The 24,134-nt window shown below is 39.2% G+C and overlaps 1 protein-coding gene across 4 annotated transcripts in view; it reads right to left on the bottom strand.

Annotated features, from left to right (window-relative positions):
• The window catches only part of Cdh20 (cadherin 20), a 213,872-nt gene that overhangs the window by 64,430 nt on the left and 125,308 nt on the right, over nucleotides 1-24,134 (bottom strand). The gene's annotated exons all lie outside the window — the stretch shown is intronic.

Here is a 24,134-nt window from a genome sequence, read left to right on the forward strand (position 1 = left end):
AGAGTAGCCTGGGCTACATGGTGAGACTGTCTCAAAGAGAAAGAAGAAAGAAGGAAGAAAGGAACAAAGGAAGGGCAAATTCTTACATTTAGAAGGGGGTGGAGAAATGTTTTTTTTTTTTTTATTTTAAAAATACAGAACAAGTTTAGTTACATGGGTCTAAGCTCCATTTATGTTGGAGCAGAGGTGGATATATATGAGTGAAGGAAAGAATTCTATGCAAGTTGTCATACAACATGTGTCTCTTCAGGCAGGACAAGAAAATATGGTTGTGGATTTTCAGTTCTGAATGACTGGAGAATTGTTATCAATTGATTGTTTTCAACTTAAGTGCAATAGTAGTATTATATAGGAATAAGTTCTGTCTCAAGTGTGTAACTATTCATTCATAATTCTCAAGATATATAAAGACATAATTGCTATGCATTGAGATTTTTCCAAAGGAGAACAAGTAAAAGCAATTGTAGAAAAGTGTGTTGCTTGGGTTTAGACACATGGATTACTGGAGAAGAATTAGAAGATAAGAGGGCTGGTGGAGTGACTCAAGCAATAGAGCCCTTGCCTAGCAAGTGTGAGGTCCTGAGTTCAAACTCCAGTACCACCAAAAAAAAAGTAAAAGATTAGAAGAGGGTGGGGGGAAGGGGGAATAATGACCCAATCATTGTATGCACATATGAATAAAGGAAATAAAAAAAAGATTAGAAGAGAGATTAATGATGAATCAAATGAAATCTAGTAACCTCTAGAAGTCAGAAACCATTAAATAAATGTAAGATTTGTGAGCCATAGTGGATGGTATTTCCTTCCAGTTGGACTTCTAATTTTTGTTCCTTTGTGGAGCCCCTGGTGTTCATTACTCAGCTGAGGAGTGATACTTTCAGCCACTCAAGTAGAAATCCACAAGTTAGTTTGAAATTCCTTCTATTTCCACTCCAACCTCATGTCTGGTTACTTAGACCTAAGAAATTCTACCAAGTCTACCTTCTAAAGTTTTTCTCAAGTCTATCTTACTCACTTCTGCTGCATGGTGATAGTTCTGGTGTTTCATATTCCAGAACCTGACCACCTATAGCAGCCTTCCACCTGGTGACCCTGCTTAATCCATTCTCCTTTAACCTGCCAGAGAGACTCTTACTGGGCTCTCTGCCACAAGTTCTCATTTCTTAACTGATACAATCTAAAACTCCTTGACAAAACATTTAAGGACTTCAACAATCTGACTCCTACCCACTATTCTCTCTCATCTCTTGTCTCTATTTCTTTCCTTTTTCTTTTTGGTCCCTCAAAAAAACCTCCAAGTCCTGTATTTTAATACTGTTTTGCTTTTGTTCACATACAGATGTCTTGTTCAGGTCCTTCTTTGCTTGGTGATCTCCTCTCTTCTCAGGAGCATTTATCAATCCACAGACCTGTCTTCCTATGACACTCTGTCCCTTATACCAACATAGCCCACACCTGTGATTTGCTTTCCCTGTTAGTCTGTGAATTCTCTGAGGATGATGACTGTCACCTCTTTACCCTCAGAATTAGCAGGATATCAGCACCAAGCAAGAATTTAATAGAATTTGGAATAGAATTAAATAAAAAGTAAACAGTAATTCAGCAATACAGGTTCTCATTTCAAAGCGAATCTTGGCATTTGCATGACAATATTAAGAGTTACATAGGGGCCAACAGGAAGCCTCACGGCATGTCAGTTTCTGAGAGCTGCAACCAAATTGGGTTTGGGAAGGGAAGATGATTTGAAACTTGCAGCAGGCTCAGAGGAGCAAACAAGCCCTAAAGATGAAACCTAAGTGACTGTGGAAAGGAACCTTGAGGGCCAGGGGAGAACAGGTCAAGGTACAGCTCAATAATGACATTCAGATTTTTAAAATTCATCTTCACAGGATGTAGCTATCTTTTAGGAACCAGGAATAGGGAATACGACCTTAATCAGAGCAGAAGAAATTTAAGCGACAGGTTTTCTGACTGTGAGGCTTAGGAACTGGGGTAGGCTGCTTAGGAAGATGAAGAATTCTTCTGCCTTTTTCTGGGCAGAGGGTGGCAGTGGAGACAGAGGGTTGGGGAGGAAATTTCCCACCAACTTAAGTGAAGACCTGCCAAGGCAAGAGACGGGATCAAAGGAACTGTGGGCCTTTACGAGCTCTAGAAATCAAGGATATTTTCTTAGTAGTAAGCATTTCTAGCATTTCATTTATATTTGCCTAGGAGAAATGTTGAATTGGCAAGCACACAGTGAAAATGAGCTGTGTTTTTAAAGCTGCAATTGATGATGATGCTTGATTCTAATGAGGTGTTTTTTTTGTTTTTTGTTTTTTAAACAAATAGGGTCATGATACGCAGCTCAGGCTGGTCTAAAACTCATAGCCCTCCTTACCTCTGCCTCCTGAGTGCTGGGATTACAGAAGTGCACCAGCACACCTGGCCTCTAAATAGTTCTACTCTTGCTGTAAGGTGTCAGTTATTTTAAAAAAAAACAAAAACAAAACTTTTTTTTTTAATGGTCTGGCGATTGATCTCAGGTAGCACATGTGCCAGGCTAGGATTGCTATTTGAGAAGCATAGTTGATATGTGGGAATTACAGTCAGTCTCCCCTGCTTCAGTGCTGTCATTGTCTCCCTTTCTGAAATTGAAATATAATAGTGCCACAAAGATGTTCAGATGTTACCAGTGGAAATCTCATTAGCAGTTAAGATTCCTGTATATTCCTATTCTGTTAGGAAAGAAATTTGGGTTTCTTTGGAATAGAAAATATTCTTATACAGATTATACAAAATTTAATTTTTACTCCATTTTCTTACCATCCTTTTCATCTTTCCTATGTAGTAAAGAATCATTAAAAGAAACCCATATAAACTCTACAAGTTTTGCTCTTATACTGTAAGGCTATCAACCATTTAATAGGAAACAAGCCCCATGCTGTAATCCATATTAAGGAGAAGGATTTTGCAAATGTTTCTCTGCAAAGTATTAAAAAGTAAATGAAGGTTAAAGAAGGAGGCTAAAATGAAAGCCTTATTAATGGGAAATACATTCTGATAAATCAAACTGATTTCAATCTTAATAGTCAATTTAAATAATGGAATTGGTTAATAACATCAAACTAGAATTAAAAAAGAGATAAAAATCTATTTTCACAAGTTGTTTCAAAACAAGACATCCACTGGCTGATGCTGTATTACATTAATCTGATTGTACTGTACATAATAAAGTATGCCCAACCATAAAATCCTGCTGGGAGATGTGTTTAATCAGATGCCTTTGATATTATTTGAATGAAAGCTACTTTGGACTCAAAAGAATCAAAGAGAAAAATCTTTTGCTTCTGCAATTAATCTTAATCCACTGTGGAAGCTAGTGCTCTATACACCCCCACCCTAATCTACTCCCAAACATAAGCAGGACCTAGCTGGTTGGGATTTCAGACTTGCCTTTCAGAATCCATGAAAAGCACTTGTTTTGCTTCATCACCATGCTCCACATCGATTGTTCATTTCTAAGTTTATCACGAATCAAGAGAAAGGTTTTCTGTTGTCAGGAATTTTATGGGCACTAGTGACTACAATTAACAACCACCCAATAATAATTTAAAATTACTCTCTCGGATAGCTTTGTTTGGCTTCCACAGGAACCAAATTGACACATTCATTTCCCAAGACACCCTTGCTATTTCACTGACCAGTCTTGAACAGTTAGTGAAGAGATGTCACAGAAATAACAGATGTATGGAAAGTTTTATAACTTACTTTTCTTCTTCTTCCAGGAAGTGTGCTATTTTTGCATTTTCCCCAAGCTTGCCGCTTGAGTTGTGGAGTTCACCTCCTGCTGCCAGCTCCCACTGGATGTCAGAACAACTTAGAGTGGTCCTCCCTTTGCCAGTTTGAAATTGGTCTTTAAATTATAATCAACTCTGAAGGAGGCCACTGGATGGAGGGAATTTAGTCCAGTAACTTTGAGGAGAGAAAGTTTGCCTTCTCTGCTGCCGGTGCCATGGGGTCTGAGCATGTCTCTGGGGGGAGGTAAGACCCTGCCAGCCACCAAGTGACTGATGCAAACTAACCCTTGGAAAGGGAGCAGGAACAAAAGGCATCACTTATGTTAGGTGATTAGCTGCAAACGATGTATGGGAGTGGGAGGGAGCCTGCTATACAAGGAAGGGGGGCTGGCAGTTGCCCTTGTCTAAAGGGGGGAAGGACAAAGAATGCTGGCCCTGAACATTTGAGGCCCTGGGGGATTTCCTAACAGAATCAAACTGCAGAGGACTATTAGCAGTCCTGTACAGTTAGAGCTAAAGTTCTTTGGATATGTTGGTCTCACACACAGCTGAAAATATCTAGTGGCAAATACCTATCAGCTACTTACGTGTTTCAGAAACAAAAGATAATGGGAAGGCTAGCAAATTGCACGTCTTGTCTTTTTCACTTACCATTGCTTAGTGTTTCCAGTAAGTAAATGCAGTTTCTCAGCTGAGCTACTCTTTCAAATTATTGTTAATTAAATAATACTCCCTAAGAAATCTGTCATTACCAGCAACTAGGAATGGGTTTGTTGAGTTTGCCTGAGGCTGTTAATGCTCCAACAAACACTCTCTTAATTGCCATAAGAGGTAATTTCTCTGGGGGATTGTAGTTCACTTTTCCAGCAATTTCATACTATATTTTATATCTTAAACTTGCCCTTTTTGTTTCTATGTGTGGAGTTCCAGAAGGCCAGAGGGAGCATTCTCTAATGATTCATCCATTGAATAAGTCATTCTTCGTAATGGGAAAATGCACGTTGTTATTGAATCTGTAATTTCCTCCTCTATTTCCATTATGACTAAAGAGAAGCAACTAATAACACATTTTAAAATTAACATAATTTCCTCTGTTCATTTCATTACGTATTCTTTGAAATAAGTGTCTTTCACACGGAGAAATAATTTTGGGTGTGTCAGAGAACTAACTCTGACATTACTTCTTGTCAACTGTTTTCCTAGTAGACAGGAGTGCAGGATGGGCTGAACAATTATCACTAGATTTAGTTGAAAGGGGAAGAGACGAGGGCAATTTGGCTCCAGAGAGGAACATTTGCCAGGACCTAGAATTGAAAGTGACCTTATCTGCAAACATTTCCTTTCTGTTCATGAGCAGAGAGTAAGGACAAGTATTAAGAAAAAGTCACTTTTTTTCAGTGTTAGAAAAGACTCCATATGCCATTTCAAAAAGAAGTGCTATTTCAGCCTTTTCCTAAATGACCTTTTTTTCATCATAATGTAATATATTTCTTTCACCTTTTGACGGGTACTTTGGTTTTTTAATAAAGTTACATACTGTTTCAGAGGAATTATACTGTAGAATGCATCTCAGTGGTATTTCATCCTAACAGTTTCATTTGGTTGAATTAATGTGCAGCTGTGCCTTAGTGGAGAGAGAGAGAGAGAGAGAGAGAGAGAGAGAGAGAGAGAGAGACTCATATAATCCAACCTCCAAACATAATGTCAGTTTCACATTTTAGTATCATGATAGAAATCTTTATTTGTAATAAGTGTAGTTTAGCTGTACACACACACATCTGTGTGTCTCCACATTATATCAGCGATTTGCTTTCCTGTGGTCAAAATTGTTTCCTTTCTTTGTTTCTACCAGTTTCACATCTTGATTTCATCCCTTCCATATCTGGGTGTCACTTAATCTTTCATTCTCCTTCTCTTCCCTCAGGTTCTTGTCTTTCTCTTTTCCACATTCAGACGTGAATGGACAGGCATCCTCACCTGTATGTCTATACATGGCTGAGTACACTTGGAGATAAGGAGGATCTCCTTTTGTCTGAATCCTCGGTGACTGCGTCTCATTCCACACCAAAGGGCAGAGCTTCCCTCCCAGTAATAATTGTAATAATTGCCAGAACAAATTGAGCTCAGGTTTATTGGTTCCTTTCCCTTTTCAGTTGGAAAATGGAGGGAACAGGAGAACAAAGCCATTTTTGACCAATGACAATACAGTATAGAAATAGATTGGATACAGTCAGTGCCCAGTTGTGCTGAAGATGTATACAGATTGTATACAGGACAGATTGTATACAGGGATGGTCAGATGTAGCACCATGATCACTGAGCTAACTGAGCCTTGTTTTCCCCATTTGGCTCTGGGCATGTGGATATACATTTGTCAGGGAATGACTGGACTTACACACAGCCAGTCAGCAAGGGAAGCACAAAGATTGTATTTGTGTTGTTCTTGCATCTGGTGAAGACCAGCAAAAGCAACATTCAGATTCTTTTTACCAGATAGCAATGAGAAAAATGGTCTTTGGTAAGAAATCTGAATGTAAAGGTAAAGGGACCCATTAAAAAAAAACCCTTGGACTGTGAGTGTGGCTTAAGGGATAGAGCACCTGCCTAGCACACGTGAAGCCCTGGATTCAATCCCCAGTGCCAAAAAGAAAAAAGTATCTTATTATAGACTAGGGATATAGCTCAGTGGCTGGTTACCTGGCTGGCATGTACCAGGCCCTGGGTTCAAAACTCAGCACTGTAAAAAAGAGAAAGAATTCTTTTACATTTCCCCCCACATGTCTTTATCAGAATCTCTACCAACCATTGATATATTTTCTATATGATACCGATGGCATGTCTATGTACATATTTGTGTGTGCGTGTATATTCCTATATGTGTATATGTTTCTGTGCATTCATTAATTTCATCTGTATGTAGATAGTTGGAAACAATAAGGCCCATATGCAAGTGGACAGCAAACAGATGCAGCAATGAAGGTGACTTCCTCTTTTACACAGACATTCACACTCCAAAGGTTGAGTCTCATCTACATCATACCACAGGCTCCCTTCCAGAAATCCTTCCACCTTAGTGAGAGATTGTATTGGGCTTGAGGGTCACTCTACAACCAAGACTGTGTATTGTGTTGTCATTCCAGCATGGTTGGGCCCTCCCAAAGGAGGCAGGGTCTTTGCCAAACTGGGCAGCAAGCCTGGTGAATCAGAACTGTTAAGGCAGCCAGACCACCTGTACGTGTGACAGCCAATCTGTGTTTTTAAAATAATGTTATTTATATAAACGTTTGAAAGTGTGTGTGTGTGTTAATTCTCATTCAACAGGGTGAGGCTTTGCTCAGCTGCTTCCAAAGTGACTGGAGGTAGACAAGACAAGGAACTCCAGCCAACTGAAAGACTTTCCATCTACCCTCTGCTTTGCTTGGAGAGAACCAGCCAGACCAACAGTTTCAGCTTTGTTCATGCTTTTTTTTTTTTTTTTTCTGTCATCGTTTTGATTTGAAGCAGAGGCTGACATGAAACAAACATGGCATTTCCTTTTGAAAATTGGATTCTGAAATTGGCTTCATCTTTCCAGAAGCACAGTGTGATTGCAGTTCCTTCCCAGCTTTGTGAGTGCCATAAAGAGTTTGCATATACAGCTCCAAATCCGGAGGCAATTACCACATTTGCTTTTCTCTTTTGTAAGTTTTGGGGGAGGATGTGGTTGGTTTTTGGTGGTCATGGAGGGCTGTGTTATAATAGTTTGAATGGAAATGTTTTTTCCTCTATAGAAAAGCATGAAGAAACAGGGAAGAAACTAATGATAAAAAACATTTTACAGGGGACACAGCAAAATGTGGAGTCATGCAAATGTGGCTTCTTGAGCAACTTCATTAGTGTCACCCACAAACTATAGTTTATAATAAATGGCCACAGGGCTCCACAGGTCATGGCCTGTGTCCAGCTCACTGCACTGGAGTGATGCTTATGGTAAAGCACGTCCCCAGGACACAGCGTGTAAGGTAGGGCTGGCAGCACATTAGCTGAGCCAGTTGGACTATGGTGATTTGAAACTGGAAGGCATTTAATGGGTAATCAGAAGAGAAAAAAAAAGAGATCCTGGAGGCATAGAGTCCATTAAAGATTTCTCAGCAGTAAATATGCTAAAAGGGTGAGGTAAGAAAGAACAGTCTTGCTGGACACCATGGCTCATGCTTGTAATCCTAGCTACTCAAGAGGTAGAGATCTGGAGAATCTCAGTTCAAGGCCAACAGAGCAAAGAGTTAGCTAGAGCCCATCTTAACAAACAAGCCAGGCATGGTAGCAAATGCCTTGCGATGCCAGCTACACAGGAAGTGTAGGTAGGAGGATTGTGGGCCAACAAGACTAAAAAAAAAAGATAATTAAAGCAAAATGGACTGGGAGAATGGCTGAAGTAGTAGAGTGCCTGCCTAGCAAGTGCAAGGCTCTAAGTTCAAACCCTGCTTAAAAAAGAAGAATATTCTTAGAAGAGAACTACCAATATTGTTTGATAGTGTGCACTCCTCCTCCCCAAGCGCATGCACACATAGATGTAGATACAGGTAACACACACGCACACACACACACACGCACACGCACACGCACACACGCACACACACACACACACTTTTACAGGCAGAAAGACCATCCTTAATGGCTTGATATCTCGAATCCTTAGGGTTTGTAAGGAAAATGAACTGTTTTAGGGAGAACTAAGGATTTGAGAATCCTGGCTACAGAGAGTGTCACTTCTGTTCTCCATGCATGCAGTGAAAAGACAAGACTTACAATTTTAACTCAGTCTCACTTTGAACTTGTGATAGGATCATTGTTGCTCTGAAGATAAGAGTTGAGGCCGTTCACTTAATAATGAGAGTAACCACAAAGGAGGGACATGTGATAGCTACAGAATCAGATTCTCTGCTGAAGGCAACTTGTCATGACCTGTAGCAGGATCGCCTAAGTTCTGACTTCTGCTTCCTTACTTACAGGCTGCATGAACTTGGGCAAATATTTAATGAATCTCTTTGTACTTCCCTCTAAAGATCTGGGAAATGGAGCTCATAGTAGTTAGTTCCTACATCTATTTTGTAAGCCAGTATATGTGAAGCATAGGCATAGAAATAGATCATAGGCAAAACTGAATTTGCTGTATTTGCTATTGGTACTAGAAAAAGAAGCAATATAGGCTTTGGGTTCAGGCAGAATCAGTTTTAGATTTTGCTTTTGTGTGTATGTGTGTGTGTGTTTTGGCAAATGCTTTAATCTCTTTGAGGCTCAGTTTTTCAACACACGGATTTGCAAAGTTTCTGTGTGCATGAAATCATTTTATATAAGCAATGGGCAAAGCACAGTGTATAGGACATAACAGATGCTCACTAAAAGTTTAAGTCTCCCCCAAAGCAGCAAAGACAATATTTCTGTGGTGTAAACTGTAATGTTAGTGTTTCTTTATAATTGTGTGGATCTTTCCACTCAAGATTTTGGAGGAGGAATGAATCTTTCCACATTGGGATTTCTTATCAGTTATTGGTAGCAGTGGTAATGGTATATAAAATTCTACCTGGCTCACAAGTATACTGTATTCCTGATATCTTTTTGGGGAGTGGGGCAAAGCCCCTAAATGCCACAAACATGCTTCCCACTGTGGCTATGTGGAGATGATCTTGAGAGGAGAGGAAGGAAAATTATGCTTCACAAACCTTTCCAAAGATAGAGCAAGTAGAAAACATATTTTGCAATAAAATAATTTGCACATGATCCTAATGAGAAAAATCTGATGAGGTTATCTGAGCAATTTATCTCCTTGATGGTAGGTTTGCCATTATGTATGAGATTATCTTGAGGGTATCAAACACTTTTTGGGGTGCCTGCCCAGTCTATTTCTGCCTTGTATATGAACTATCTCATCTCCCACAAGATGGCTCCTTGAAGTCTTGTTTGTCACAAAGGTTTTTGCCCCATTCCTCCTGTTCCAGGTCACAGCAGTTTTGGAACAGGTGGATACTTGCAGACTGCAGTGGAATTTGGACAGGCAAGGCTGGCTGGGTTGTTGTGCCCTGAAGAAACAGAGTGAGGAAGTTGGGTGAGAAGAAGCAGCAGGAGGGCAGGGGAAAGAAGGGGCTCTTACTCCCTCTCCCAGTCTTTGGGGAGGCTGAGCTGAACCGCTTGCTCTTAGACCCCATGAGTTACCTTTGTAACTGCACTAATCTCTCCCTTTTCTTTAAAGCCAGCTTGAGGGAATATTAGTCCCTCAGAACAAAACTTTACTAGGAGTTGTTATAGCTATCTCGTAGGATTCTGGCCTCAAGCTGTGATCCAGGGAAAAGCTGTCTCTAGACAGCTTCATAGAATGAAGCTGGGTGGTGGGGGCTCACACATGTAAACCTAGCTTCTTGGGAGGCAGAGATTAGGAGGATAGTGACTCAAGGCCAGCCTGGGCAAAATAGTTTGCAAGACCCTATCTTGAAAATAGCCAACGAAAAAAGACTGGTGGAGTGGCTCAAGTGGTAGAGTACTTGCCTAATAAGCACGAGGCCCTGAGTTCAAATCCCGGTACTACCAAGAAAAAAATGATTTTCAGAGAATGAGTCTTGTCAGACTCCTAGATTGGTTTGAACACCTTTATTATTGAGGTAGAGTCATAGCAAGCTGGCCTTTGAGAGAATGGTGATGACATCATGAGTTTGTGTATTCCATAACTTTACCTGACTAGAAGGGCATGTCATGGAGGGATTTATTAGTTCTAATTTTAAAGGAATGTTCTATGTACAGTATAAAAAAATAAAATAGTAAGTCTCTATGGTAAATGTTAGAAAATAAGTTTGAACATTTGTGAGATAGCTAAGCTATATATATTTTAAAAAGGGGGTAGGAATCACTGAGTTATTCATCTACTATAAGTATGTATTTGCATTTATTTTAAAACGTAATGATTGCTATTTGCATGGTGAAAGGAAGCTATTTGCTTCTAAGGAATATGCCTTCTTTTAATTTTTATATTGTTTATGTGACTAATATACCTGCTTCCCTGGAGAGTATCTGTATCTAGAGACGTTACTAAGGTTCTCTGTAGAATCAGGGTGAGGGTATTTCTTACTTTGCACTCACACATGTCCTCTTCCATATGTTTCCTGGATGCTCAGGCTCCTGTGCTGTCCAAATGTCTCATTTCATTCCAACGTCAATTTTAAAATGAACTATTAAAGTTCACTTGGTTTGACAACCTATTTCCAGCCCATGTAAGTCTTTCTGAAAACTAAGAATTATTTTATTTGCAAGATGTTAAAGTTTAAAAATGTTTTGGAGATCAAAATATCAGTTTGTAACTCTAATTCCGGGATTCTTGTTGCCATTTCTATTTTATCTTATTTTCTTCAGTGTGTGGGAAACAGGTGTGTGACTAGCCAAAGGCCCGCACAGTTGCAAGATGAGCAGTGTGCCATTCTTTATTAGAAATGGCAGTTGTAACTACCATATGCAAAGTCAAGGTCAGGAGAGTCCAGTGGGCTGGAGAATGACTAGAGTTAATAGACTTGGTGTTATTCTCTGTGTGTTTTGATTCACTTTTTAGCAGCTGTAGGAGTTTATGTATCTGTCAGTGCCTGTAGACAGTGATCCTGTTTTCAATTTAAATTTTAATTTAAAACAATATCAAAGGGTATCTTTGAGCAACCAGGCCAACCAGTTTATCTTCAGTGAACTCTGTGATAAGCACATTTAAAATATTCCCCAAAACTAGCCTGGGACCTGAAATTGTTTGATATTACAAGGCTTATTTTGAATTGATTGATTCTATTTGTGGATATTATCATTTCCTGATGTTGGGTATGTGTCAAGATGATTGTTATGCAGTGATAGACACGGTTGAGGATTTTCTGACTATTGTCAATGGCTTCCCAGGTTTTAAAAAGAAGAACAATTCTTATCTAGACCATGATGGAGAGAGAATTCCAACTGGTTTCCTCACATCCTCACCTTAGCTTCAGCTCTGGGCTTCTTCATTAATGTCTACTTTCAAGTTTGAGAGGTCTAGCTATTTTTCACTTTTCTACTAATGTTCCCTCCTAGTTCCAGAGATTGATAGATGGGTGTGGTTGCTTTCAGCTCTTTGTGGCTTTGAGTCACAGCCCACTTTCACTTCCAGCTAGTGTTTTGATCAATGATTCTGGAGTGAGGGTTGTTTTGGCAGGAAGCTGTTGGTTCCTGTAGCAAGCTCTGCGGTCTCCAGACTTCAGGATGAACTATACAGTGCATCAAAGCATCCAGAAAGCCGATGAAAGTGGGGAGGAGTATTCCTAGAGATTGCCTGGTTTTCCCTAGCTGTGACAAATGGGCAAAGAGAGGGAGAAATATCAGTATCAGTGTTTTTAGTGGGTAGAGTAGGGGAGTTGGTGGGGAGGGCCAAGGTTGAGGGGCAGGGCTGGGGCTGGATTCAGAGAGGAATAACCATTAGTAAAGTGATATTTCACACTTCAGGACGTTGTTAAACTTTCTCTCTCTCTCTTTCTCTCCTTTTTTTTAACCTTGTCAAACCACCAAATTTTTCTTTCAGCTGTTCCCTTGCATTTTTTTTTCTTTTAAAGTTAGGAACTGATAATCATGCTGAACAAAAAGAAAAACTCTGAGCTTAACATAATGTATATAATGATGTTATCAATAAAATTTAAAAACAAAATTACTGTAGTGGTACATATTTAATTATGCACACACTTCTTACTCTGCTACATGGTGATAATGGCCAGAGAATCACATAAACATTGTAGCTGGCATTCCTTTTATTTTTTTTTATTATTTTTTTTTTAATTTATTTTTTTTTCATTTTTCTTTTATTATTCATGTGTGCATACAAGGCTTGGTTCATTTCTCCCCCCTGCCCCCACCCCCTCCCTTACCACCCACTCCGCCCCCTCCCGCTCCCCCCCTCAATACCCAGCAGAAACTATTTTGCCCTTATCTCTAATTTTGTTGTAGAGAGAGTATAAGCAATAATAGGAAGGAACAAGGGGTTTTGCTGGTTGAGATAAGGATAGCTATACAGGGCATTGACTCACATTGATTTCCTGTGTGTGGGTGTTACCTTCTAGGTTAATTCTTTTTGATCTAACCTTTTCTCTAGTTCCTGGTCCCCTTTTCCTATTGGCCTCAGTTGCTTTAAGGTATCTGCTTTAGTTTCTCTGCGTTAAGGGCAACAAATGCTAGCTAGTTTTTTAGGTGTCTTACCTATCCTCACCCCTCCCTTGTGTGCTCAGGGAACTAATACTTATTGAATCTCTAATATCTGCTGGGCTGCATGCTGGGTGCTTTACGTATGTTATCTCCTTTAATGTATTTCTTATCAAGGCATTTCCAGGGCCATTGTGGGGGGAGTTGGGCAAAATTGCACTTTTATTCTCTTTGCTTTGGCAAGGGTGTCTGTTTTCTCAGTGGGCTAAGGATCTTTGACATTTCTTTGGTTTAGGAGTTTGCACTTCTTGAGTCTTGGAATCTTTGTCATACCTGAACGGAGTGAGGACACAGCTCCTTTCATCCATATTCTAATTTGCTGTCACATTTTGCTAGGGGCTGGAAGATGACAGGCAGCCCATACTCTAGCATTCAGATGGGAATTCTGTCTCAATATAAGGAAGGAGAATCCAAAGCTCCAAAGGAAGGCCTTTGCGTTTTTGAGGGAACGGGTGAAGGAGACCTGCAGCATCCAGCTCAGCTCTTCCTCTGCTCTCCAGATGCAGAACCTCATGAAGGGACCAGGAGAGAGCATGCCAGAAGGTGTGGTTTGGTGTAGCCCCTCCCCGCTGTACTCCTCTTCCATCATGTTTTCTGACAGTACCTGGTATTTCACTATTGACAGTGGGACTTTTTTTGTTGTTTTCTTTTCTTTTTTACTATTTTGTTATTTTGGGATTAGGGAGGCCTTTAAAAGTCTGAACTCTACACCCCAGAAATTCTAACAATGTTTACCCTTTAAGTTAGGACTATTTGATTCATAGATTCCCCAGAATGCCAAGGAAAATCCAAGGTAGATCTCTGGGAGGCTACCCCAGGGTGATTAAGGAGAACCTAATCTAATATCCCAGAGTTCTACTGGGATGTTAGGATAGCACTGGGGAGCTGGGGCTGAGATTAGAGGAGCCTGGAGTGGTGCCCAGAGGATCCCTGCAGGATCCTACAAGGAATAGAAAATGAGCCCAGTCAGGAAGAGGGGACAGAGACAATGGAAAGGTCCCTAAAATGATTAGGAAGGTGGGAAGATTGTGAATTTGGGAAGAAAGTAACCTACTTGAATACAGGCACAGAATTGTAACAACAAAAAGAGATTGTTTACTATGATCTATTAAATCCTGAATAACATATACCTTAGTATGAATTATGTTTTTTAAGCATTTAACTTTTTTTCCTCCCCCCTCCCCCACCTAAGCATTGAACTTTTAATGCTAAATTATTTATGGTATTTATACAGTAAATGACTTTTGATAGTAGGGCTTCTATCTCTTTCCTGTTAAAAATCTTTTGAACTCAATTTTATTTATCATAGGCCAGCCAAGCAGATGTGTTGCTCACATACTTAACTCTTTTTTCTTTTTTGGCAGTACTGGGGTTTGAACTCAGGACTTCAAGCTTACCAGGAAGGCAACTTGAACTTACTAGGCACTTGAGTCACTCTGTCAGCACTGTTTTGTGTTGTAGCCCTTAGTTTTTTTTGAGACAGCATCTTGCTATGTTGCTTAGGATGACCTTGAACTCATTATGTAGCCTAATCTGATCTTCAATTTGTGATCCTCTTGCTTCAGCTAGTATTACAAGTGTGAACCTCCATGCCTGGCTGAGTTATAAGTTATTAGGTCTTGTTATTGGTACTGCCACCATCAACAGGCCCAAGATACACTTTTCACCTTTATGTGAGACTCTATGGAATACTAGTTGGATACAAGCTTGATTTCAAACTATTTCTCATTTTATAAAGGCAAGTGAAAGGAATTTTAATTTTTGGAGCAGAAAGAGACTATAACTCATTGTGATAAAGTTTCAGGCTATGTTCTGTCACTGGGGAAATGCTAGCCTCATGTGATGTGTTGAATTGTGTCCCCCTAACTCCTGGTACCTTTGAATATGGCCTTATTTGCAAATACGGTCTTTGCCTGTATAATCAAGTCAAGATTAGCCCTAAATCCAATATGACTGATATTATCTAGAAATAGGAAAAGATAGATGGTAACCCACGAAGAAGGTGATCACAGGAGGATGGTGGTATGGGTTGAATGTATGCTGCTGCAAGTGAAGGAATGCCAAGCTGCCAGAAAGTGGAAGAGGCCGGGAAAGATCTTCTTCTAGTACTGTTGGAGAAAGCATGGCCCTGCCAACACCTTCATTAAGGATAAGGTTAGAAGAGTTCTTGCTTTGGGAACTGTGAGACAATCCATTTCTCTTGTTTGAAATCACCCAGTTTGAGATATGTATTACATCAACCTAGGGAACTAAAATACCATGTTTAGCTATTTTTTTCTATAGGAAGTGTCATTTTGATCCTATTTTGAATGAGTTCATTAGTTATATACTAGTTTTCTATCTCTCTTTGAGACACAAAAATCCATTATGGTCATAAGAACTATGAAATTCTCAACTTATATAGGCTATTGTCCTTTTAAACCTTAAAAAGTCATTGTAATAGCCTTAGTGAAGTGAAGATACAAATAACAATATCATACAGTTTGTTAGCACTTATTATCTGAAGTATTCTAAGTAAGATTTTGATTAAAAATATTGAAAGATAAATTTACTCCTCAATCAATGAATTACTTGAAAAGAAATACTTTGAAAAAGTAAATATTTCTTGACAGTAGCTATTGGTGTCTGGATATAAAATTATTGAAAAAGGTGACAAAAATAAGAAAAAAATACAAATGGCTAAGTAAAAAGGAAACCACAAAACTAATTTATGCAATAAATACACCATGCGATCAAGAAAGTCAAAACTCTCAAATTTATTTTGAGATCAGCATCAATCTGATCCTGTAAATTACCTTTAGAGAAAGACAGTGGAGCTGCTCAGTCACTCCCAGGAGTGTCTGCCATGCATGTGAGGTTCAGTTCTGAGACAGGAGTAGCTTGGGTAAGTGTATCCTTGCAGAGGTGCTTGCCCATTCCTGTGGCATTATGATAAATGTTTTGGTTTTCATCCATGGTTTCTTTTTTTTTCTTTTTGGTGGTGATGGGATTTGTGCTCAGAGCCTTGAACTTGCTAGGCAAGCGCTTTACCACTGGAGTCATGTCCTCAGCCCTCATCTGTGTTTTCTGGCTCATTACTCATAGCCCTTACTTCCTAAGTGACTGAATAACGTTTGAGCACTTAAGGCACCAGAAAAAGTCCTTAAGAAACAAAGTCTGTCTCTGACCTTCTCTTACCTTCTTTTACCTGTTCCTTTTTCTCCTCAAGTCAGGCCATAGAAACTAAAATTCCTCTTACCCAAGGCAGGTCAAAGAAACTCTAATCTTTCCTGCCTTTCAGTCTTACAGCTGACCACAGAGAAGTTCTCTGACCTACCTTGTCTGACAGCAGATCATAAGAACACCATTTCAAAAAAGGTCCTGACCCATACCTAGGAAGAAGGAATGTTTCACAGAGAGGCCAAGAAGAATCTGAACAGACAGCCTTGCTGGTTTTCCCTACCCAGTCTACGGTATTAGATCACACCCTCTGTCCAATCACCTTTCTACATGGTTGTCCACACCTCATTCATGCCTATGCAATGACATCGCCATAAACTCCAAAAGAACAGGGTTCAGAGAGCATCCACACAGGTGAGCAACAAGTAGAGGTTCCTGGAGGATAGCGAAGGGCAGACTACAGGAAGGCCATGTATCCCAAAGGTATCAATTAGCTGGGGGTAAAAACGCCCCTTCGCCTTCCCAAGAAACATCTGTTCCCACCAGGGAGACAGTTCTCCTTCATATCCTTCAACACCAAAATCTCTTCCCTTGGGGCAATACAAAAAGCTATAAAACCCAATTTCCTACCTGGCCTAGGGGACCACCAGTTCTGGATCCTGCTGCATGACCCTCTGGGGCCTTTCCTTTCTCTTTTCTGCAAATAAAACTTTTTTGACCTTTGCTGCTCGAGTCTGCCTTTGATTTCCATCTAAGCTCGGAACAAAGACCCTCACCTCCTAAAAATTCCTTGTATCAATGGTGTGATAGGAAAGAGCATGGATGCTCCAAGCCTTTTCTCCATACCTTACCCTATACATCCCTTCATCTGTATCTTTTGTAATATCCTTTGTAATAAACCAGTGAACGTATTTCCCTTAATTCAGTGAGACTAGCAGCCAAATTAATCAAACCTGAGGAGGGGTTGTGGGAGCTCTGATTATAGCTGGTTGGTTGGAAACAGGAAAAACAACCTGAAGCTTGCAGCTGGTTTCTGGAATGTGGGAGACAGTCTTGGATTCCAAACCCTCAACTTTGGCATCTGACATGACCTCCGAGTAGACTGGGTCAGAAGTGAATTAAATTACAGGACACATCCGGTGTCTGCCACAGAATTGATGGTGAGGAGACATCCCTGCATCTCTTAAGGTCACAGAAGTGATCTGTGTTGTGACTGTATAGGAGGACAAACTGAATTTGAGTCTCTTTTTCTTTATATCTACACTCCCTGTACTACATATGTTTGCTGTGACCTGCTGCTTCAGTTAAATTAAATGTGTTTTGGGTCTTAATACACTTCCCACTTTCTGTCATTTGCCTAAGTGAGATTTAGCATAAAGTCTGTTGTTCTGAACTCAGTCCAGGAATACTAGTTACAAAGGTACCCAGAGAAATTTATTCCAAGATGGCTCTGAGGTGTGAATATCATTGCAAAATTATATGAAGGTCACTTGTATTTATTTATTTATTTATTTATTTATTTTTTCTTGAACAGTTTCTCGACTTTAAAATGCCTTTGGAATTTCAAACTAAAAATTCTAATCCTTTTCACTGAGCTCAGTCTCTATGTAAAACTTGCTTTCGGCCTGCCAAATTGAAAGCATCTGGATGGAATACAGAATTTAGGTCACTTTTTTTTTTTTTAAACCCATGTGTCCTTCTTTGGAAGAAACGAAATCAGATTCAATAACGTCATACAGAGAAGAGAGTAAAATGGTTCCAACAAAAGCTCTTTTTTCTAAAAGTTGATTGGAATGAAGTGTGCAACACTCTCCCTTCTTTCCTATCTATACTTCCCTAGGCCTCAGATCTCAAGGGCTGATTTGAATTATTAAATAGTCACAGCCTTCCATTTTTAGTATCACTGTAGCGCCTTCTCTGCTAAAGGGAATGACTAGCAATTCCTAGATGACACCTGAAGTTAAACATGGGCTTTCTTTCTCTTCATCCCAGTGGAGAATCTTAGAGGTGCATTGTTGAGCTTCTCAGACTTGACAGTGCATAGGAATCTTTCAAGGGTTTTGTTAATGTGTAGATTTTTATTGGGTCAGCCTAGTTGGTGCCTGAGGAGGGAGCATTTGCATTTCTATGAAGCTCCTAAGTGTGCAAACAGCTGCTAGTTGGTGCATCATGTCTTAAGTCCAAGTGGTGGTGTGATTCCAGAGCATTTAGTTTAGACCAATTTTCTTAGTCCACTCTTTCTCTTGATACTGGGCAATTTTTGGATTTGGGATATTCCTGATGTAGAGCATATAGGTCTTAGTGTTGACTGTTATCCACCCACACATGGGTGTAATTCTATCATTTGCCTTTTATCCTCCATTCCAAATCTATCCTCACTAAGTGCACTAACTGGTATTAAAAAAAATCAATACACATAGAACCTGGTCATTATAGAGAAAATATTTTTTACTGAGTAGAGAGAAGCAAAGAAAGATGTGAACCCATATTCCATCATCAGAGAATTCAGAATATAATCTTATCAGAGGTGACAGAGTTTCATTAGTATTTACTTAGCACTAAGGTAAGTAATGGCTAGAATGTTAGCAGATTGAGGCATATTTAATTTTCAGCTTCCCAAGTGCTCTAAATAAAAAAGATAATAATAATATGACCAAAGCTATTATAGATCCACAGCAGCACTTAAGATTGATAGATATAATGTTCCACTTAGGAGCTATTATGGTACAATTAACTAGATGGTATTAAAAAGAAGTTTCTTAAAACACTTAAAGTTGTAAAGCTATTCAGAAATAGATCCGTGCTTCTCAAGTAAATACAAACAAGGACTGGAGTCATTTGAGTGGATAATAAAAGAAATCAACAAGCCAAACTCTAGTTCCCTGTAGATGAGATTTAAAGCGACACATCTATGCTACTTTCTGCAATTAACATAAAATATACTTTAATCTGGAAGATTTACTCTGCCATCACCTTCCCACACAACAAACACAAATCCCAGGCTAATTTGCCTTCATTAATTCACATGCAATTGCAAGGCTGGCTTCTGCTCTCAGATGCTGATGCAAGGTTTACCTTCAAGTTAAGTTACTGCATATGGGTCCTTTAGCTTCTGTTCAGATCCTGAGGGAATCACAGGTTATACCTGGTACAAGCCTATGAGCCTGATTCCCTGCCCTGGAGGAGGCTCTGTTCATGAATGCAGAATCAAAGAGGTTTGTGGCAACAGTCTCTTGCCCACTGTCTGGCAGAGTTCAGACCCAGCTCTGAAAGGGAGGGGCTCTGGTGCCCTCCTATGGAAAGAGCTTCTTTCCCAATCATGGGAAACTTTCTTGACCTTCTCTGCTCAGACATTGCAAGGAATGAGCCTAATACTTATGAGGGAGGGTCCAACAAATCATTAACTTCCAGTGTTTTAGAGTTCTTTTAAGAAAGTAATATTTAGAATGTTGTACTTTTCTTGTCAAGGAAGGGAAACCTTATTTTGAAATAGAGCGAATAATATGTAATATGCTGGCTCAATATTATGATCTCTTACAGTAAAATAAAAGATGGTGGAGGGCCAAAGGGATGAGATTATAGAGAATGAGAAAATGGCCTTGCAAAGAAGACATAGGGAAGCAGAGGAAATAGCAGAGCATGCTGGGTTAAATACTTGTGTTATGCTCTATATGTATGTTTTTTTAAGTGTTTGAAAGAAGACTAGCTCCTTTATTCATGAAAGGACTCAGCTGAGAACTCAGATTGCTCACTGGAGAATTTGCATTTTAAAATTAGCTATAACAGAGAAGAGGAGCAGCAGCGGTGTGAGGTCAACCAGGAGCCCACTGTGGGTTGCCATGGCAACAGAGGCTCCACACCAACTGTATGGAGAAGGTTGTGGGACAGAGGATGGAGAATTCCCAGCTTCATCTGTTTAGGGTTGTCTCTAGATAGTACACAGTCCCCCCCAAAGAGTTAAGATCTTTCATGTATTTTGTATGTTCTATAGTCTGTATTTTTTAGAACAGTGCCAATGAGGAGAAAACATGTTCCTCCACCATTATATTTTACCTTTTTAGCAAATCTGTGAAGTAAGGTGTGACAGGCATAAATACTAATGTTACCCAGCTAAACAGAAGATAAAACTGAGACCTGGCATTGATTGCCTGATTGTAATTTGCCTAGCTAGAAAGGAGTAATTAATCTACATTGCAGTTGAACAGGGCATGGCCCTGCCACTATGGTATTTTGGGCAAACAATTTAACTTTTCTGTGCCTCAACCTCCTCATCTATATGATAAGGATGGTAATATGAATACTTGACTTATAAGGGTCTTGTCCTTGTTAAATGAGATAGTACAGCAGACGTAGAACAGTGTCTGGCAAACCTTTAAAAGTTAAACACTGGTTATTGTTATTTTAATTTTTAGGAAAGATTAAAATATTCAGATCAGGTGTTCTAAGTTCATACCTACAGTTCATTTCAACAAACTGCGATTGGTTAACCTCAGAAACATCAGTGAATAACCAAGAGTTCCCACTTCTTTTTCAATTCTGAGACTGCTTCAAATACAGGACCAAGGCCCTACAGTACAAGAAAGAACAGAGGTTGGAGCAGAACAAAGGGTCTATGTAGGAGGGCTTCTGATTGGAAAAAGTTCTATAAGAAATGGATTCCTGTTGTTCGTCTGTTGGAATTCTAATTCTACCAGTCTGATGGTATTGGGAAGTGGGACCTTCGGGAGTTAGTTAGTTAGGTCATGCAAGTGAAGCCTTCATGACTGAGATTAGTGTTTTTATAAGAGTAAACTTGAGAGAGAAGTTCCTCAGCCATAAGAGGATGCAGCAAGAAGATGGCCATAGGCCATCCTCAAACCAGAGAGAGGGCCCTCAACAAGCATTTTGATCTTGGTCTTCCCAGCCTCCAGAATTGTGGGAAACAAATGTCTGTTGGTTCAGTCATTTTGTGAATGGTATTCTACAATAGCAGCCAAACAGCTTGAGACAGATTCATTAACCAAAGAGTCTTAAAGAAAAGAAAAAAAAGGTAAAGTGTTTCCATTGCAAAATGTCTCTCACCCAAATTTAGGTTTTTGTAGCAAAAAATACTTTTGCTCTTAAGACATCTCCTTCCAACCTTTGTTTTCTGGTTTTTAAAGAGTTATGCAATTATGTAGTCTGTTGAACCATGAATAGCTTTTTTTTTTTAACATAAAACCAGCTTTATTAAGATTAGAAGTCCTTTAAGCATTGGAAGAGATTTGTTTTGCAGGATTTTACTATCAAATATAAGAAGAACTTCATGTAGCTGTCTCGCCTCAAAACAGCAAATAGGGACAATCATATGCTTGGGAAAATCTTAACGGTATCTTCCAAATCTTTGGGAGAACACAGAATAGCTAGGCCACCTCATACTTTGCATTTGATAATCCGAAGGAAGGAAATAAAAACTGTGAGCCTATTATCATATGCATTACAATTTATTATCTGGAAGTCATTTGGTTTCTCTACCCACCAAGGGGAAAATAAAGGAAATGGGGCTATTTGGGCTATAGGATTAAGGGTTTAGGTTAGCAGTACACTGTGGACTGGCGCTGCTCCAAACCATGAAGCAGATTAAATAGGGTCAGAGGAATGTATTTTTCAGAAATCTGTAGGGTAAATTCTGCAGTGAAGGGGGTCTAGAATTTAAACTTATATGCCTCTGTTTCAACATTTTTCAACAATTCTTAAAGAGCTGTTTCTGAAAAGGCTGCTCACCATAGAGATGATGTTAACTTGTCCAATTTATGTAAAAAATATTGATTTGACATAAAATTAAAAGGTCATCTTTTTATGTCATTTAGCATGGAATTATATGATTCTTGATCTTTATGGTCAATCATATTTTTTCTTGGTTGTCTAACTTCAGTTCTCTATCGGGAAAATAATTTTATACTTGTATAATTTAGGAGGAGATTTTTTTTTTTTTTTTGGTGGTACTAGAGTTTGAACTCAAGGCCTCACGCTTGCCAGCCAGGTGCTCTACCACTTGAGCCACTCCACCAGACCTCTGAGAAGATGATTTTGTAGTCAAAAGAATATTGTTAGGAGAACAATATGAACTTCTAGTGGTTTTGTAAATACCATATTGAAGAAACCTAAAACATGGAAAAAATGACTCAAAAGTTGTATCATCTTTTGGCTCTCTAAACATACATATTCACGTTTAAAAAGAAGAGTTGACCTATTTTCTCTGAAACAATTTCACTCATGGTTCCAAAATCTTTGTCCTGGAATTGTCCTCTTAATAGTTTTAACCCATCAGTGATACTTTTTAATAAGCTAAACTACAGACTTTGTTTAGATTTCCCCAATTTTTCCTCTAGTTGTCTATTCTCTATTGCAGGATTGAATCCAGGATCCCACATTGCATTTAGTGATGTCTCTTCAGTCTCCAATCTGTGACAGTTTCTTAATGGTTGGTCTTTCACGATAATGACACCTTCGAAAAGTACTGATTAGGTATTGGTGGAATGTCCATTGTATCTTTTAGTGAAATTGTCAAACTTTAAAAATAGAAATAATAGAGCTTACTAGCTGGAAAGGACCTTAGAATTTATTTTATTGACTAAATTCCTGATTTAACTGGCATAAAAAGCAAGGCCTGTAGGGTTTAGATGGCAGTGACAGGGACTCAGGCCAGGACTAGTACTCAGTTCTCTTGCCTCCACATGAGGCTTTTTCAAGGTATCATGCAAATATCTATGTCCAATGAACACCTTACCATATCGGGGTTCGTAAACCCTGGGATACTGTTTTATTCTCTAGGAGTCTTGTTCACATGATGTCACGTGAACAGTGCTCCTTGGGGATATGCATCTTGGCTGGTGCCGATGTGTCTACTTGAACTATCCATAAGATGACTGGAGGTAGCTGATAATATAATTAACTGAGTAAGATCCTACGGGTTATTCAGCTATATTGTGACTGGCAGATGTTTTTGATCTTCTACTCAGATCGGGTTTTTAGAAGAAGGTGGCTGAAGGATAGAAATTGTTGTCTTTTGAATAGATTAAGAAAATGTGGTATTTATGTACAATGGAATTTTATTCAGCCACAAAGAAGAATGAAATTTTGTCATTTGCGGTAAACAGATAGCACTGGAGAACATCATCTTAAGTGAAGTTATGCAAGTTCAGAAGGTCAAAAGCCATACGTTTTCTCTCGTGTGTGGAATATAGACCTAATACAAATACAAGCAGTATTATGTAACACTGATCAAACTAAGGGGAGGTCACATACGAGAGGGGGAAGATAAAAGAAGGAAGTTAAGAAAGTGAATATGGTTGATGTATTTTCTATACAAAAATGAATATAGAATTTTTAAGTTTGTTGAAGCCAATATAAGATGGGGACTAAGGTAGAAGGAAGGAAAATAGAGGAGAAGAACCAATTTGGGTTGCAATACATATACACATGGAAATGTCACAAGGAGGCTTCTTGAGTAGCTTTCTTAAACAAACAAAAATGTAATTTTCTTTTCACTTACAAAATCAGAAAACAGGAGGAAAAAACAGGTCCTGTGGGAATGGAGGGGTTGGTACCAGTGGGAGAGGGAAGGAGATAGGGGAAGGGTGTGGGAGGGTGAATATGGTACAAATACTGTGTACACATGTATGTAAATGGAAAAATGATACTTGTTGAAACTGTTCCAGGAATGGGGGGAGGGAGGGATAGAGGAGAATGGTGCAGGGGGTGAATTCAAGTATTATATATGGTAAGAACATTTGTAAATGCCACAATGTACCCCCACCCAGCACAAGAATAAAAAAAGAAATTGTTATCTTTTTGGGGTTGGGGTGAGGCAGGAAATGACTCCTTTTGCTCTAAAACTTCTCTAAATTTTCTCATTTTAGTTTACAGTGGATACTTTCTTTGCAAGAATCATTCTCTTTCCTATGTGTCTAAAAAAATAAAAACATGTTTTCTTCCTCTCCCTTCTGTTAC

This window comes from Castor canadensis, chromosome 4 (genome assembly GCF_047511655.1).
Source record: "Castor canadensis chromosome 4, mCasCan1.hap1v2, whole genome shotgun sequence".
In the NCBI taxonomy this organism is placed as follows: Eukaryota; Metazoa; Chordata; class Mammalia; order Rodentia; family Castoridae; genus Castor; species Castor canadensis.